Source organism: Sander lucioperca, chromosome 6 (assembly GCF_008315115.2).
Source record: "Sander lucioperca isolate FBNREF2018 chromosome 6, SLUC_FBN_1.2, whole genome shotgun sequence".
In the NCBI taxonomy this organism is placed as follows: domain Eukaryota; kingdom Metazoa; phylum Chordata; class Actinopteri; order Perciformes; family Percidae; genus Sander; species Sander lucioperca.
The window spans coordinates 23,130,677-23,146,650 of NC_050178.1; the positions used below are offsets into that span (position 1 = coordinate 23,130,677).

The following is a 15,974-nucleotide window of genomic DNA, read 5'->3' on the forward strand; positions in this document are numbered from 1 at the left end:
AACAGTGTTTGACTGTATAGTATATATAGTATATAGGACAGCAGAGAATTCATTTGCTAAGGGAGCTAAATTCTTTCAGTGTCTGCAAGAAAACTCTTATGTAACTTCTCTCAAACCTTTATCGAGAGTCTTTCAACCTTTTCATTTGTGTGCTGGTTTAATGGGTTGTCTGTGAAGGACAAAAAGTCTGAAGAACATTAAGGTCTGCTCCAAGATCACTGGAGTCCAGCAGAGAGACCTCAGCTCTATTTGGAAGAAAAGAGTGGTTCAGAGAGCTGAACATTTCTTAACTCAACCTGACCATGCACTTTCTATTGAATTTTTTGTCATGCCGTCAGGCCGGCACTATTAATTGCCTGCACAGAAAACAAATGATTTTATTCCTTCAGCTATCAGGCTACTAAATACAACCTACAATACAATACAACAATATATCTTTAGTTTTCTATACTGTTCTGGTTTTGCCTGACATTTGCACAATTTAGAATGTATTACTGTATTGTACATATTACTTATCTTTTTTAATTATACACTATCGGTCAAAAGTTTGGGGTCACTTAGAAATGTCCATTCCACTCCATTATGGACAGAATACCAGCTGAGATCAGTTGCATTGTTTTTTTAATCAGGGCAGCAGTTTTCAGATTACATTATGTGTTTACATAATTGCAAAAGGGTTCTCGACTGTTGTAAAAAGATGTGGCTGATCTTTAATGCAATATCTACATTGCCCATTATCAGCAACCATTCATCCAATGTTACAAAGGCCCATTCTGTTTACTAATCTGATATCATTTTAAAAGGCTAACTGAGGAAACATCGGAGAACCCTTTTGCAGTTTTTTGTAGTATTTAATGTCAATTAATCAGATACTTTTTGGAGATCTTAGTCAAATTAAAACCATGGATGAGCAGGATCAGCAGGCTCTGCTTGGCATTTGAATTCTGTGTGCCATCAAGTCAGATTTGACAAGGGATTGGACGGATTGCTTTCCAGCACAAAACAGGAAGTGCATGCTTTTCTTCTAGCACAAAGCCAAAGCCTTGTAAAGTGTATATTAACAGCTTGGACTATCACAATGCCTTGTTCAGTCTCACCCACAGCAAGGTAACTGCACACTAACATAGAGTTTAGTTAGTAATGCAAAATTTGCAAATAGTGATTTTGCATGTATTTCAGGCTACATTTACATTGCTACATTTTGGGCCAAAAGCGATCTCCGTGCACACAAGTGTTTTAGCTCCAGTAGAAGAACTGATCTCCATTTAAACTAACACGCCTAAACCGCATATCTCATCAACATTCTGGTATACTGGGCATGCATGTTCCTGGGTAAACAGGAGGCAGCATGTACGTGACCCAATCAAGCGGCGAAACATTGGCATCAGTGTCGGAGTTGCCAAAGGTCTCCGTTTGCGGCCGTTGAGACTGCAACACAACCCCGCAGATTCCAAATCAAAACGGGGTCAGAAGTGCTTCCAAATGTCTCGGGGGTTTAGGGGCTCGGAAACGTGTAAATGTAGCAAAAGATATTCTTTTTTAATCCAAAACGTAGTCATGTAAATGTAGCCTCAGTGGCAGATATACCTCGCCTGTAAGAGCTGTTACTGGTTGAAAACTACATTTGAACTTCACTACTTTGTGAGGACAAAGAGATGCTGTTTAAATCCTGCCACACTGGTCAACATTGACACTCCTCTCTCCACAGATATACAAAATATTAGCACACGTTACAAAATATAACAGTAAAGGAAAATGTTAAAGAGGCACTCTTTTTAATTCCACTCAGGAAGATCAGTTTAACTCATCAGGGGAAGTACTTCTCAGCCTGTAAAATGTCTTCTGCGGCTTTAGCGGAGAAAATGATGTTGATGATGTCAACACGGTTATCTCAGCTTGGATTTGAGGCCTCAAACTTTTAACAGACAGTCTGCTTTACTGTGTAAACCAGCTTCATGGTGTTTGTAAGACATGGGCATTTTACAAAGGCAAGAAAAATATATTGAAAGATGCTATTTAGGGTTTTTCCATACACGTGCTGGCTTGGCTCGGCATGGATTTGCTCGGCGTGTCAGCCCAGCATGGCAGGGATTTGCATAAGTCTGTTCATGGAAAAATCATTTTTGTTCAGCAGATATCTTATTTAAAATAACATTGAGCAAGTAAGGGCAGTTCCATGCTTATGTGTGGTGAATGAATGAATGAATGAATGGTTTGTTTTCCTGTCTGGCCTCTTACACGGCCCATCCATTATAGGATTATTCAGAAACTAAATAAAAACTTTACTAGTGCTGATACAAAACAAAATCATCACAGCCACACATACCTGTAGGCTATTATAATTAAAAATGTGGAGCTCCAGGCACAATTTTTGCCCAAAAAGATGACGAGCGCAGGGTGAAAGACTGTCAGGAGCGCACGGTCCTGAGGGAGTTATTAGCGGAGCGAGACGTTGTAGGTGATTCATAATTTTTCGTGAAGAAGGACTGTTTTCAATACGTCAGTCTCCAACAAGCCTGTTGATGTGCAGAATAATCAAAACGACACGTTTGATGTGCACATAAGCACGGGGGGGTATGTTGCTATCTGATGCAGGCTGGAGAGAATCTATCTATCTATCTATCTATCTATCTATCTATCACTCCAGTTCGAGACCGCGTATGGAACAGATTCCTGCTGCCTTCAGATGGCTGTAAAGACAGTCAGCAGTGTCAAGGAAAGGCATTAAATTAATAATGGCACCACAGAACACAAGTGTTGATATTTACATGTTAAAAAGAACTCTTCCTTTTTGAGCAAAAACACCCAAAACTCAGTTGGAGCAACATTCCAACATTCACGGCAATGTCTCTTCAAAGTCTGGATGCTAATGATAATGTGAGGAATCTGGGCTGAAGTCACGAGTATTTATTTATTCGCCTAATCCGATTGCAAAGATTATTAAGTCATTCACAGCAGGCATAATACTTGGTAAGTGGTGGCGTCTGCGGTGTAATATGGACGATCCAACCTGAGTTTCCGTTGTCCGGTAATAACCGGTCATTGACCGAAAAAAAATGATGAGGACCAAAAATTCTAATTGTCTCTGGTCAGAATGACCGATGGAAATAATTCTCTCTGCACAATTTCAATTGTGTTAAAATAGGCTACAGTGATTTTCATATCTTTTGTTCTATTAAAACCATGAACAATCATGTTTTTTTCATTTAAAAAAAGGACTGTAGACTGCAGCGTAAGCGATAAAGGACAGAACTACGTGTCGCATGCAGTAGACTACCGTAGATTTACAAACTACAAACGGCGACAAGCAAGCGGGAAAGTCAAAGCCCAAGCCATGGGAAAAAAGGGAAATATTGTGAATAACTTTATAAAACCAAGCAACGGCCGGTCTAACGTAACTCAATCCAAGAAATTGCCAGCGAGGACGAGTCGGCACCAGCTACAGCCCCTCTCATTAATGCCACAAACGCACATCGAGATGCCATCCCTATGATGACAGCTCTCCGCAGTTACATGGGCTTGACCATCTCACCACCTTATTAGGGATTACGGTGAAATCTATCCAGAGTGGGTCAAACTGGCCAAGATAGCATGCGTAATTCCCGTTTCCAGTGTGCCAGCAGAGAGAAACAGCACAGCGAAGTCACCTTGTCGGAAGACAGAGGCTTATGCGCATCACCAGTTGCAGAAAGACAAATTTTTACAATTATTTTGATTCAAGTCGGCACTTTATAATTTCATGAGCCAGTTTGTTTGTACTGTAGTTTGTATTGTTTTATTTTTTAATGCCTAGCAAATGGAAAATAGGCCTGTTTCATTTCAGATCGACACAATGTTATGTGCATTGATTTAATTCTTTTGCCCTGTCTGCCTGTAGCAAGTAGTACATTTCAATAAAAAATAGTATAAATCTACATCCCTTGATGATATTATTTTTTATATAGCCTGCTTATCAATTGTTTTTAAGCACAATAAACACGGGAAATATTGGAACAGAACTTTTCTCATTTGAGCGGTAAAATTAAACCTTACAGGTCACATGACCAGCACAGAAAATTCCATATTGTACATTTAAGTATGGAATTATTGCATATAACAATTGGGTCCTATTCATGTATGTTACAGGCAATTAAAGCCCTTATTTACAAGCTTGAATTGCTGTATCTACAAAATAATCTCTGTGTCACTAACGTGAAGATGGTAGTCCTTGGCAGTGGTTTACTCAAGTAAAAGTACTGTAAAAATAAAGGTATGTAAGTAACATCAGGAAAATGTAGTTAAGTATTAAAAGTACTCAATGCAGAAAAATCCTCACATTTTAGAAACTGGAAACAGCTCTGTTAATCTAAACCAAGTGGTTGTGTTTAATCAACACAGTCTCACTCCCATCGCGTAAAATATGGACGCTTGGTCAGGTGCTATTGCCGTTGTTATTGACGCTAAAAGTCTCCTTTAGCCTCATATCTAAACGCGCTTAAGGCTGTTTTATGCTTCTGCGTCGAATCGATGGCATACCCCCGCAGACCCCTCTGCGTCGCCACGAACCCTACTCCGAGCCCTCCGCTGTAGCTTGACGTGCACCTCCAAAAATGTGTAACGCAAGGACTGTGATTGGTCAACTGGTGTCGATAGTGGGTGTTTCCAGCAGCCTGCTGTCGGGAGTAGCAACATGCTAGTTCACTGACGTAAGCTTTGCAAATAAACTCAGACATATTTTGGTTACAATGACGGGGTTATCCGTTTGTAAAGTGTCTATATGTCAGTAACGTTTTAAAATTAGCACTTCGCCAGCAAGCAGTAATTTGTGGGCAGTTGTGCTATAGTTAGCTTGCTAACATACCATAAGCTCAGACTTATTGCCCCCTAGCGTTGTGGCGGTGAAATGCACCGCGATGCAAAGCAACCCCGACACAGAACTCAGACAGGGTCAGGACGATGTAGGAGAGACGCCGTAGCTACGGCGTGGAGTTGACGCAGAAGCATAAAACAGCTTTTAGCCGGGACTTTTGGTGTCACTTTGGACGCTCTGGGTCGGGACGTACGTTTTAGTGACATGCAGCACAAGATCGTGGGTGGGATTAAAAAATGAATGTTTTTAGTGACACGCGGGACAAGAACAGGACACGAACCCTGGTCTCCTGGGTGAAGGTCCTGTATTGTTTGACCCATCCACCACCCCAACCACCCTCCTTACACGGAATTTTGGGCTTTCATACTACTCGCCACCGTTGTCACTCTTAATACTACGTCATCTTAAAGTGCCGCGGAGCTGCTGCTCTGCCCGGTGTGTTCTACACACACACTGAAGGGTGCTTTTTGTGTCGTATCTGACGCTGAGGGCCACTGACCAAGCGTCCGTATTTCACAAGTTGGGATTGAGACCTTGTTGGTTTATTCGGGTAATCTGTACTAGGAGGCCATTATATTGTTGGGTACTTTAATTTGTAATTAAACAGTATTTTAAAAACTACATGTGTTTTATGTGCAAAAATCTCAATTTGTAAAGTAACTAAAGCTGTCAGATTAATGTAGTGGAGTAAAAAGTACAATATTTACCTCTGAGTGGAGTAGAAGTAGAAAGTAGCATAAAAAGAAAACACTGTTCGGTCGCACTCCTCGGTAAACTGTTTACAGAATTTGTAAGTTGGCATATGTATGTCTTTGCACGTGTGTGTGTTTGTGTGTGGCTGTTTGCGTGTTGCCCGGCGTGTCAGTACCTGTCAATGAAGTGCACTCGCTACAGGGGAATTTGCATTACAATGCATCTTAATTGCCGTGTGCGGCATTGTGTGCTGACCTTGATTTATTCCCTGTATAAGTGGGTAAATAAATACAATGGAAACGAGGGGGAGCTGGAAAAAGCACATCATCGTCCCACGCGTGAGGAGACAGGAAGGAGCGGGTAGGAGCGGGTAGGAGCGGGGTGGAGCGGGGGTCTTAAGTGCAACCTGGGTTGGCTGCTGAAAGCTCAGATTCAGTGCCCAGTGCTGGCTCTGAGCCTCTGCTTCAAGGATACATTTAAGTAAATCTAGAAATCTACAATAAAAAGACAACACAAAATAATAAAACAATGAATGCATTTCCTTATTAAAAACAAACAAACAATCTACTTCTCTTCTGTTGTCGTGGCGAGACTGTTCTCATGATCCGTTCGTACATATGTACTGTAATTTCATTACTCCGTCATGTTTGTGGCCCTTCAAATAAAGTGCTGACCTGGTCCGTCTTCAACATTGATACATAAGATATGCGTGAATTCATGATAATTCATGTACCCTTATTAGAAAGTGTTTCCGAAAATACATATAACAATGTGTATTGTATTTTAATTTATTTCTTTGTTTAATTTGTTTTTATTTAGACATTTTAAATCCATACTAAAAGTCTGGCATGCTGCTTGATCACCTAAATGCACTAACCCAAACCTCGCCCCTATTGCAGCCTATGCTATGTTTCTTCATGTTTTAGAACAGCAAATGTCACAAATGTTTACTTTAAAATGTATCTGTCGAAAAGAGCCGATCTTAAAGTTCTACATGTGCTTCAAGAACACATCCAGTCCCAATGTCCTAGACCTCGTACAGCATCGCCTTTGTAAAGGAATCGAGCGCACCCCAAAATCCACTCCAAAGTTAGGCAAAGGCTGCTTAGCTGGTTCCCTGGGGAGCACATGAAGCCACTAACGAGCTGCTGGACCTGTCGGAGTGATGGATGAACGTGTTTGTGAGATCAGCTGTGGAAATGGGACACTTACTATCCACATTGTCCTTCCTTTTACATTGCATGTCCAGATGCTATCAGCTGGATTGCCGCTCTGTCTCAACACACTGTACACTTTAAACGAAGGATTGCGTTCCAATTTGAGGTAAGCCTGATTTACTCAGTGTGTCCAGGTGTGTAGTATGTCTACGTGCATGGTGATCGATGAACTTGGGGATAGAATGGATGGGGGCTGTTAAGGGTCCTTTAGGAATGATAGATGGATGGCTTTAGCTTGTTTGTGTTGGGGTCAACATAGTCTCAAATTGCCAGACCTTCCTCCACAGCATTCTGGGATGGGAGAAAAACGTGCTCTGGTTTATTGGCATTTCTTTAAACCAATCACAATCGTCATGGGCGGCGCTAAGCGTCAGACGGAGCAACGGTGCCTCTGCTAAATAGCCTCCGAAAGGAACTTGTTTTGGTGGAACATGTGGACGTTCAAAAGTAGTTTTAGTCGTGAAACAGAAAACTCTGCAGAGATCTGAGGAGCAGTTAACCATAGTCCTCACAAATCCACCGGAGGTTAGAACGCCAACACAGAGACAGAGGAAGGGGACGCACATCTGGCAGAATTTCCGGCAGCACCTGAACTATCCCGAAAATGAAACATCGTTGATATAGACTAGGTTTAGCACAGACAGTCTGCAATAATTATTGGGGATGTCCTTTGCATGGAAAAGTGTCTTGTGGCATTGTACAGTGCAAGTGCTTGCTAACGCAGAAGCCATATCAACTCTGTAAGGTGATTATATGTCAATGGTGCGTTTATGTTTTGCGCTGCCCCCAGGTGGCCAAAAAATCATTTAATGCAAAAGGTTTAAAATGTACTGATTGGTCTGGCTGTATACAAAGAATTTCTTTGTGTACAACGAAAGAGAAACCTAAAAAAAAAGAGACCATAACCCTAAAAAAATAGAGACAAAAAATATGAGGTGAAAATATCCCTTTTGGTTATTTATGCTTTGGAGATTAATTCACTTCACATCTTTATTCTGTCGCAGAAAAATATACTTGGAATATACTTGTCTACATGCACAGTACATGTGAATCATGTTGTTTTTTTATTTTATTATATGTTGTATTCATGGTACAGATGATACCAATTTATTCCATTTCTGAATTTCTATCTGCCTGAAGAACATTTATATGAGAGAGACTAACACAAATGACAAGTATGGCGTCAATATCTTCAGTCCATATACATTCCTGCCTCCCCTGGCCCCCCTGCTGTGTTCAAATCAATTCCATCAATGAAGCCATCACAAAGGAAACATTACTGAAGTGTTTTCCTGTGAAAAGGGCCTGGTAATTACGAATCAAACGAGACAAATACATCCCGGTTAATGAGCGTTAAACGGATGTTAATTATCCGATTGAATGGCTGTCACCATTAAACTGTGTCTGATGGAAGGAGTGGGAGGACAAGGGGAGGACGAGGGGAGGGGATCGGAGAGTGGGGAGAGGGTCGAGGGGAAGGGTAGCTCAAAACAGACAGGCATTTTGCGGATTGAGAGCAGACAGTGTGAAGCGTGTGTGTGTGTGTGTGTGTGTGTGTGTGTGTGTGTGTGTGTGTGTGTGTGTGTGTGTGTGTGTGTGTGTGTCGGAAATTGAAGCAAGAGGGAAAGGGCATGGGGCGAGTCAGCGGGGAAGGGGAGGCTAAACTTTTCTCCTTTTCCGACACAAGCAATTGCTGCAATGCATCGGAGGGGAAATGAATCAACCGTTTTTGATTATTTATACATTTGAAAAGGACAAAGTGTGCGAGGGAGAGAGCTGCACAGAGGCAGGAGTCACAATGCGCTATAATGGTCACAATCGGTCTGCCAGTCAGCTCCAGTCATAACATATCTGTCAACAAAGTTCACACACTTAACATGCAAAACAAGGTACAAGTCCTCTCTGATTTATCAAGCAGCTCACATAACGAGCTGAGAGTCTACATTTGGATTGGGAAGTACAGACAGAACAACTTTGGAACTCGCGTTTTGGGGTGAATGTCTGCGTCTGTTCGAGCAGAGGTTTGTTCAAATAATAATTACTCAGGATGATAAAATTTCCTCTGAGGACCAACAGTCTTGTAAACTAGGAGTCTTCAACATTTTTTAAAGGTCCAGTGTGTAGGAATTTCTCCCGTCTAGCGTTGAGATCATATATCAGTCAACTCTCTCGCACCACGCAGTTCAAAGTACATATTACAGCTACGGTAGCCTTCACGCTTCAAAAAGCCGGTCTCTTGCTCTTTTCAATCTCCTTTTTCTTTTTCTGGGCGAAGAAGAAGAAGACTCCTGTTCCTGAAATTTGGATTTTGAATACGTGTGGTCCTCCATGTTTCCTTCTTCAAACTTGCCGGGGCCGGGAAACTACGATACCCGTTAGCAGCATTAGCAGCAGCTGTGAGTTTTATCATGTGACAGAGAGAACGTGAAAAGTTGAGCAGTATGTCCTGTATGTCCCTTACACACACAAACACACACACACACACACACACACAGGTGGAGCAGTATGTCCTGTATGTCCCTTACACACACACACACACACACACACACACACACACACACACACACACAGGTGGAGCAGTATGTCCTGTATGTCTCTTACCAGCTAACGTATTTCAAGATGGAGCATGAATATGGAGCGTCTACCCCAGTTCATGCAAACGCAAATGTAAAATTTCAAGCCAAAAGGAATACTTGGAATTGATGGTGGTGGTAAATATTCATGAAAAAGGACAAGTTCGTGAATGGGCAACACAGATTTTGATAATGAACAACTAAACACGTTACACACTGGACCTTTAAGCCAAGAACCCCTTAACTGAAACCGAGACGGAGCAGGGACCCCCTACTACATATATGGTATAAAATAAAGTTGCGTATTACTGTAAACTACAATAACGTGTGGGTAGCCTAAAGCCTTTATACATACCTTTTTAGTGCATAAGCTATTAAAATAATAATTGTTGGCATGATTTTATAAATCACGTTTTAATGCTACACATATATGTGGCTCAGTGAATCCTTTGGGATTAACTGTATCTGTGCATGGCTACCTTAGTGACCTATAGGCCAGCAGACTGATCTCATGAAGTGGCGCATGTATTACACGCCAATTCATATGCCATTGTTGGCGTGTTATCAAGAAGCATACTCGCTTTTTAGCGTGTTTATCAACGCCGTTTGGCCTCCATTGACTTACATTACCTTGCAATTGCATGTGCATTGACGCCGTAGCGAGTAGTATGAAAGGGCGAATCTCTGCACAGGGAGATTGGTTGGGGGGGAGGATGGGTCAAACACAGGACTTTCACCCAGGAGACCAGGGATCGTGACCCGTGGTTGTGGTGGCGTGCGTTTCCTAAAGCCAACCTCGTTCTTCTTTTCCTAAACTCAACCATTTGTCTGTTTTCTGTGTTTCTTGTTTTCCTAAAACCCGCGTGTGACGTAGCCTCATGATAACACGCCACGTGGCTTTAGAAAGTGCCACGTGGCGTGTATGTTTATGCTGTGACGTTGCAGACTGCCGCCCACTTTATACAGCGTAGACCAGGGGTCACCAACCTTTTAGAAACTGAGAGCTACTTCATGGGTACTGAGTCAAACGAAGGGCTACCAGTTTGATACACTCTTCTGAAATAACAAATTTGCTCAGTTTGCCTTTAGTTATATATGATTATTAATGATTAATGATAGTCATCTATGTGAAGACACTGATCACGTTAATAATCAATCAATCAATCAATCAATCAAACTTTATTTATATAGCACTTTACAGCAACCAGCAGGTATCCAAAGTGCTTAACATCGAAACCAAGAATTAAAACACATATCATACAATATAAAGAAAGAACATGTAAAATCAGAAATAGTTACAGAGAAACAGAAGAATGAAATTGTCACACCACCGCTACGTATTAAAAGCCAGACTAAACAGATACATTTTAAGTTTGGACCTAAAAAGAGCTACATCTGTAATAGTGCGGATATCAGGGGGTAACTTGTTCCAGAGTCTCGGGGCTGCAACTGCAAAAGCCTTGATTTCTCATTATCAATAATTATCAACAATGACCACAAGGTGGGAAACAGATAATATTCAATTTTAATTTTTAGAACAGGCCTGAGGGCTACTCATGTGGTCCTTGGGGGCTACCTGGTGCCCGCGGGCACTGTGTTGGTGACCCCTGGCGTAGACATACACGCAGATAGCTCATAATGCGTACAGATAACACGCCATGTGGCTTATGAAAGTGGGCGTGTATATTTATGCGAAGTCATGATGTCATGTTGAGGCCAGTATAAATGTTTTTTTTTCACAAATACATTTATATTTGCTAATAATACGTTGGATTCATGTTAACTTGCACCCTCAGGTATATTTTTTCAGGACAAACTGGGCTATTAGAATATTTGTGCTGCAGTGAGGTCACTTGAATGTAAAAAAAAAAACGATTGTGGGACCATAAAGAGAAATAAATAAATAAAACGGAAATTGAATGTCACAGATATGTAGTGATATCACACACACAGCAACAAAAGCTAAGCCAATCTCCTGTCTAAAACACTTCTCATATGTCTTGGGAGTCAAACTGTGAAAAAATAAACATCATAACGTATACAGTTGACAAAATAGCTACATAAAAAAGAAAAACTCCAGACACTTTTTCTCTCATGACATTCACTTATGCCAATACTCAAAAATAATAATGTCTTGTTTATTGATATCACACACACACACACACAGCAATGCTACACAAGCATTTGTGTTGTCTAAAACAGTTCTCCTATATATTTAAAGTCATCAAGTGCAAAAATAAACATAATGAACATTATAACTCATATAAAGGACAAACTATTTACATTTCTTCAAAAAAGGCCCAAAAGTCAAAACAGTGATGTCATTCTTCTCTATAGAACGGTTTAAAACGGTAATAGACGATCTTTGGAAGCCTCTCTTTTGCAGGTAAGCCCTGATCACATTCACACAGTTCCACATTCATACCTGGAAGCTGCCCAGTACTACCACAGTCTGATCTGACCACATTCATACCTGGAAGCTGCCCAGTACTACCACAGTCTGATCTGACCACATTCATACCTGGAAGCTGCCCAGTACTACCACAGTCTGATCTGACCACATTCATACCTGGAAGCTGCCCAGTACTACCACAGTCTCATCTGACCACATTCATACCTGGAAGCTGCCCAGTACTACCACAGTCTGATCTGATCACATTCATACCTGGAAGCTGCCCAGTACAACCACAGTCTGATCTGATCACATTCATACCTGGAAGCTGCCCAGTACTACCACAGTCTGATCTGATCACATTCATACCTGGAAGCTGCCCAGTACAACCACAGTCTGATCTGATCACATTCATACCTGGAAGCTGCCCAGTACTACCACAGTCTCATCTGACCACATTCATACCTGGAAGCTGCCCAGTACTACCACAGTCTGATCTGATCACATTCATACCTGGAAGCTGCCCAGTACTACCACAGTCTGATCTGATCACATTCATACCTGGAAGCTGCCCAGTACTACCACAGTCTGATCTGATCACATTCATACCTGGAAGCTGCCCAGTACTACCACAGTCTGATCTGATCACATTCATACCTGGAAGCTGCCCAGTACAACCACAGTCTGAGCTGCTGCCACTGAGCAGCTCCACTGGAGCCATTGGAGGTTAAGTGCCTTGCTCAAGGGCACCTCAGTGGTGGTAATGAGGGAGGGACAAGTGCTGCTCTTTCACTTTCCCCACCCAAATTTCATCCTGTCGGTCTGGGGATTGAACCGACGACCTCCCGGTCACAAGCTCGCCTTTAGGCCACCACTGCCACATACCATGAATTAACACAGTGTAGTTTATTTTCACTCAATCCCAAATTCCAAAAATATAATATATCGCAAGCCTTATCGTCATCAAGTCCTTCAAACCATATGGCGATATAGGTAGATATTTTAAATACTAAAATTTTTATTATTTAAGTATTAAAAATACTTTTAAAAAATCCTAATATATCGGCTTACGCAAAGTATCGAAATATATTGCAATATACTGAATCGTGACCCATGTATCGTGATACGTATCGTATCGCCAGATTCTTGCCAATACACAGCCCTAATGTACGCTATGTTGCTACCTAAATTAGCCATCTACTAAGCTGTTTGTTGTGGCAACGAGGGTTTCCATAGGTCTAGTGCCATTGTTGCCGTGGATAGATGTTCAAGAACAGTCCAGTGACCCCACTGTTTGTCTATTACCAGAACAAAACCACTCAACTGGGAATACTGGCCTGTGGTGTCTCTCCATAACACAATGCAAGATCACACCTGTTACACCCAGCAGGTCATTCTGGCCCAGGATGCCCAGTAGAAACATCTGACAAATTATCAGCTTTAATTTGGGCAAATTTAAACAAGCAAAAATAAAGTGTAGTATTTCCAAGATAAAGCCTTTGACTTATTAGTTGTCTTAGAAATGAGAGTTGATGTTCAACTGACATCTTACCACACTGCATCAGAGCCTTCTCTGGTTTTCAATGAGAAATGACAATTTACACAGCATTAACTTTCAACATTTCTATAGTCTCAGTTTTACTTATCCAAGGAATCAACTGACATTGATGGAAGAGTGAAATTTAGTCTCCCAACTGGTGCCCCTGTTTTAAATGCCAACGTCATTGCAATTCAAGACACACACACACACACACACACACACACACACACACACACACACACACACATAGTACAAAGTACATACATTCAACCATCCACATCCATACAAACTGTGTTCCCTTCAGTGGAGGCCTGGAAGAGGGAGAAGTAAATGACAGCGCCCTGTGTGCACATCAGTTTATCTCAACAAGAAGTCAGGGCAGAAAATCATTTGAAGAAGTCCCGCAGTCCCTTCAGACGGAGGCTGCCAGCTTCTCAGTGATCTGCTATCATGTTGCCTGTCTCTTTACTGTCAGCACTAATAGCTCGTAGACACTGGACTGGGACATGGGTGGCTACCGCAGGCCAAGGGTGGCACACACTCAATCAATAATTTACCCAGCAGCTCTCAGCCTTTTGTGTGTGTGTTTTCATTCCTGAATTAAGCATTCATATGGGCTGCACATAAGAGGATTTGTTTGTGAGAGTGCGTCTTTGTGTAGCTGGTAACATGGGTATGTGTGTGTGTGTGTGTGTGTGTGTGTGTGTGTGTGTGTGTGTGTGTGTGTGTCAGCAAAGATGCTTTGTGTACTGATGTGTAGCCCTTTGCACCTGCTGTGGAGATAGGGCTTTGGCCAATCAGAACAAAGATTGGAAGGAAGTTTGAGTGACACAACAGTGCTGTGTCTGGCTGAGATATGATTCATTCTGTTATCGCTCGCTCTCCCTCTCTCGCTCGCACACACACACACACACACACACACACACACACACACACACACACACACACTCAGTTATGATGGCTTAACAGCATCAAATACCCTCTCTCCTCTTCCCTTTCCTCCCTTTCTACTCTGCTCTGTTATTCTCTCCTCTTTCCTTTTATCGTTTCCTCCTCTCCTCTCTTCTTTCCTATTATCATTTCCTCTGCTGCTCTTCTCTTTCCTTTCCTCCTCTACTATTTTCTTTCCTATCATTATTTCCTCTTCTGTTCTCCTCTGCTATTTCCTTTCACCCCTTCCTTCTCTCCCTTTCCTCTCCTCTCTTCTCTTTGCTTCCCTCTCCTCTCATCTTTTCTTACATCCTTTCCACCTCAGCTCTCCTCTTTCTCTCTCCTTCCCTCCCCTCTCCACACTGACTATTCAAAATCCTCGGCCCTCCACCAATGAGGACCAACCAGACACACAAAAAGACTAATTAGTCTTGGCACAGCAACAACAAATCCCTTAGCACTGATGCTCTCACACACACACACACACACACACACACACACACACACACACACACACACACACACACACATTCCCAACGCCTCATTTTCCCAATGCACAGCTTGAGGCCGCAGCAGCTGTGATAGCTGTTGTTTTGTGCTTTTGTAAAGTTTTTGTTTAGCATGGTTGACATCATCCTGTGGCGATAACTGCAGTGTGTGTGTGTGTGTGTGTGTGTGTGTGTGTGTGTGTGTGTGTTTGTGTCTGTACAGTATGAACACGATAACCTTCCAGTGAAGTTGAACATCCTAATTAAGCTAACTGAGACATTTCAATTAGCCGCTTGTCATGCCCTGACACTACTGTGCTGTATTTGTCTGATGTATTAAAAGATCATTCAAGTCTATTAAAACGTGTTGTATTTCGTAGTTCTGGTTATGATAATAATAATCATAATAATAATAATAATAATAATAATAATAAAAAATCACATTTACATAGAGCTTTTCTAGGTACCCAAAGGGTACTGAAAGTACAGGGGTAGTCCTAAGGTGGATTCCAAGTCTTTTATTTGATTTCTCTTCTGGAATTCATTTTGGCCCTCCTTTATGAAGGCTGTCTCAAAGCTCTTATTCCTGCTCCAAGGAGCTATGATCGAGGAGGGATCTCCGAGGAGCTATGAGCGAGGATACATGAGAGCAGCCTTCCCGGATGCCGTGCAGCTGAAAGCCATTACCTACTCCGCCCATACAGCTGACAAAATCACATGACGCTTCAGAGGAAAGGACATCTCATCCTCTGAAAACACATTTCCTCGTTTCCTCTCTCCTCGCATGATTTCCTCAATGGAGCTGACTATGACGCGAGGAAGGGAAGCAAGTGAATGAAACGTGGATGCAATTTAAGGCTGGCTAGTTAGCCCACTAATGATACAAACTAAGGACTCTGTGTACTGACATTAGCCTACTTAAGTTTCAAATTAGCATGCTCAAGGTAATTATAAAAAAACAAAAATAGCCGATAAAGTTTTTTTTATTATTATTTATTATTATTATTTTTTTTTTTCATATTGTAAATGATCCTGGGCCCAGCTTAGGACCAGGCCAGGGGTTTTGGAAGCATCCATTTGAACGTAAAACTGAAGGTAAGGATGCCTGGAATAGATGTTTACAATGAACTGTTTCGGTAACAATTTTACAGTTCGTTTTTTTCTGTTTGTTTTGTCTGATCCTCAGAAAACTACATATTCAACCTGTCTGATCATCAGACTGCATGTGGTTGATACTAGAGGCCGGATACTGTTCGGACAGATATTTAGAAATGATATTTAGGTTCGGAAAT

The 15,974-nt window shown here is 41.7% G+C and overlaps 1 protein-coding gene and 2 long non-coding RNA genes across 7 annotated transcripts in view; 1 reads left to right on the plus strand and 2 right to left on the minus strand.

The window, feature by feature from the left end:
• epha8 (eph receptor A8) overlaps window positions 1–15,974 on the minus strand; it is a 147,036-nt gene that overhangs the window by 42,718 nt on the left and 88,344 nt on the right. The gene's annotated exons all lie outside the window — the stretch shown is intronic.
• Window positions 486–15,974, plus strand: part of LOC116036653 — a 21,522-nt gene continuing 6,033 nt past the window's right edge. The window contains exons 1-2 of the long non-coding RNA XR_004101671.2: window positions 486–501; window positions 1,406–1,411. This is a non-coding gene — a long non-coding RNA (uncharacterized LOC116036653). The remainder of the gene's footprint in view (window positions 502–1,405; window positions 1,412–15,974) is intronic.
• Window positions 1,362–15,974, minus strand: part of LOC118495268 — a 16,773-nt gene continuing 2,160 nt past the window's right edge. Inside the window, exons 2-3 of the long non-coding RNA XR_004897618.1 lie at window positions 11,417–11,421; window positions 1,362–1,475 (exon numbers count right to left, since the gene is read on the minus strand). This is a non-coding gene — a long non-coding RNA (uncharacterized LOC118495268). The remainder of the gene's footprint in view (window positions 1,476–11,416; window positions 11,422–15,974) is intronic.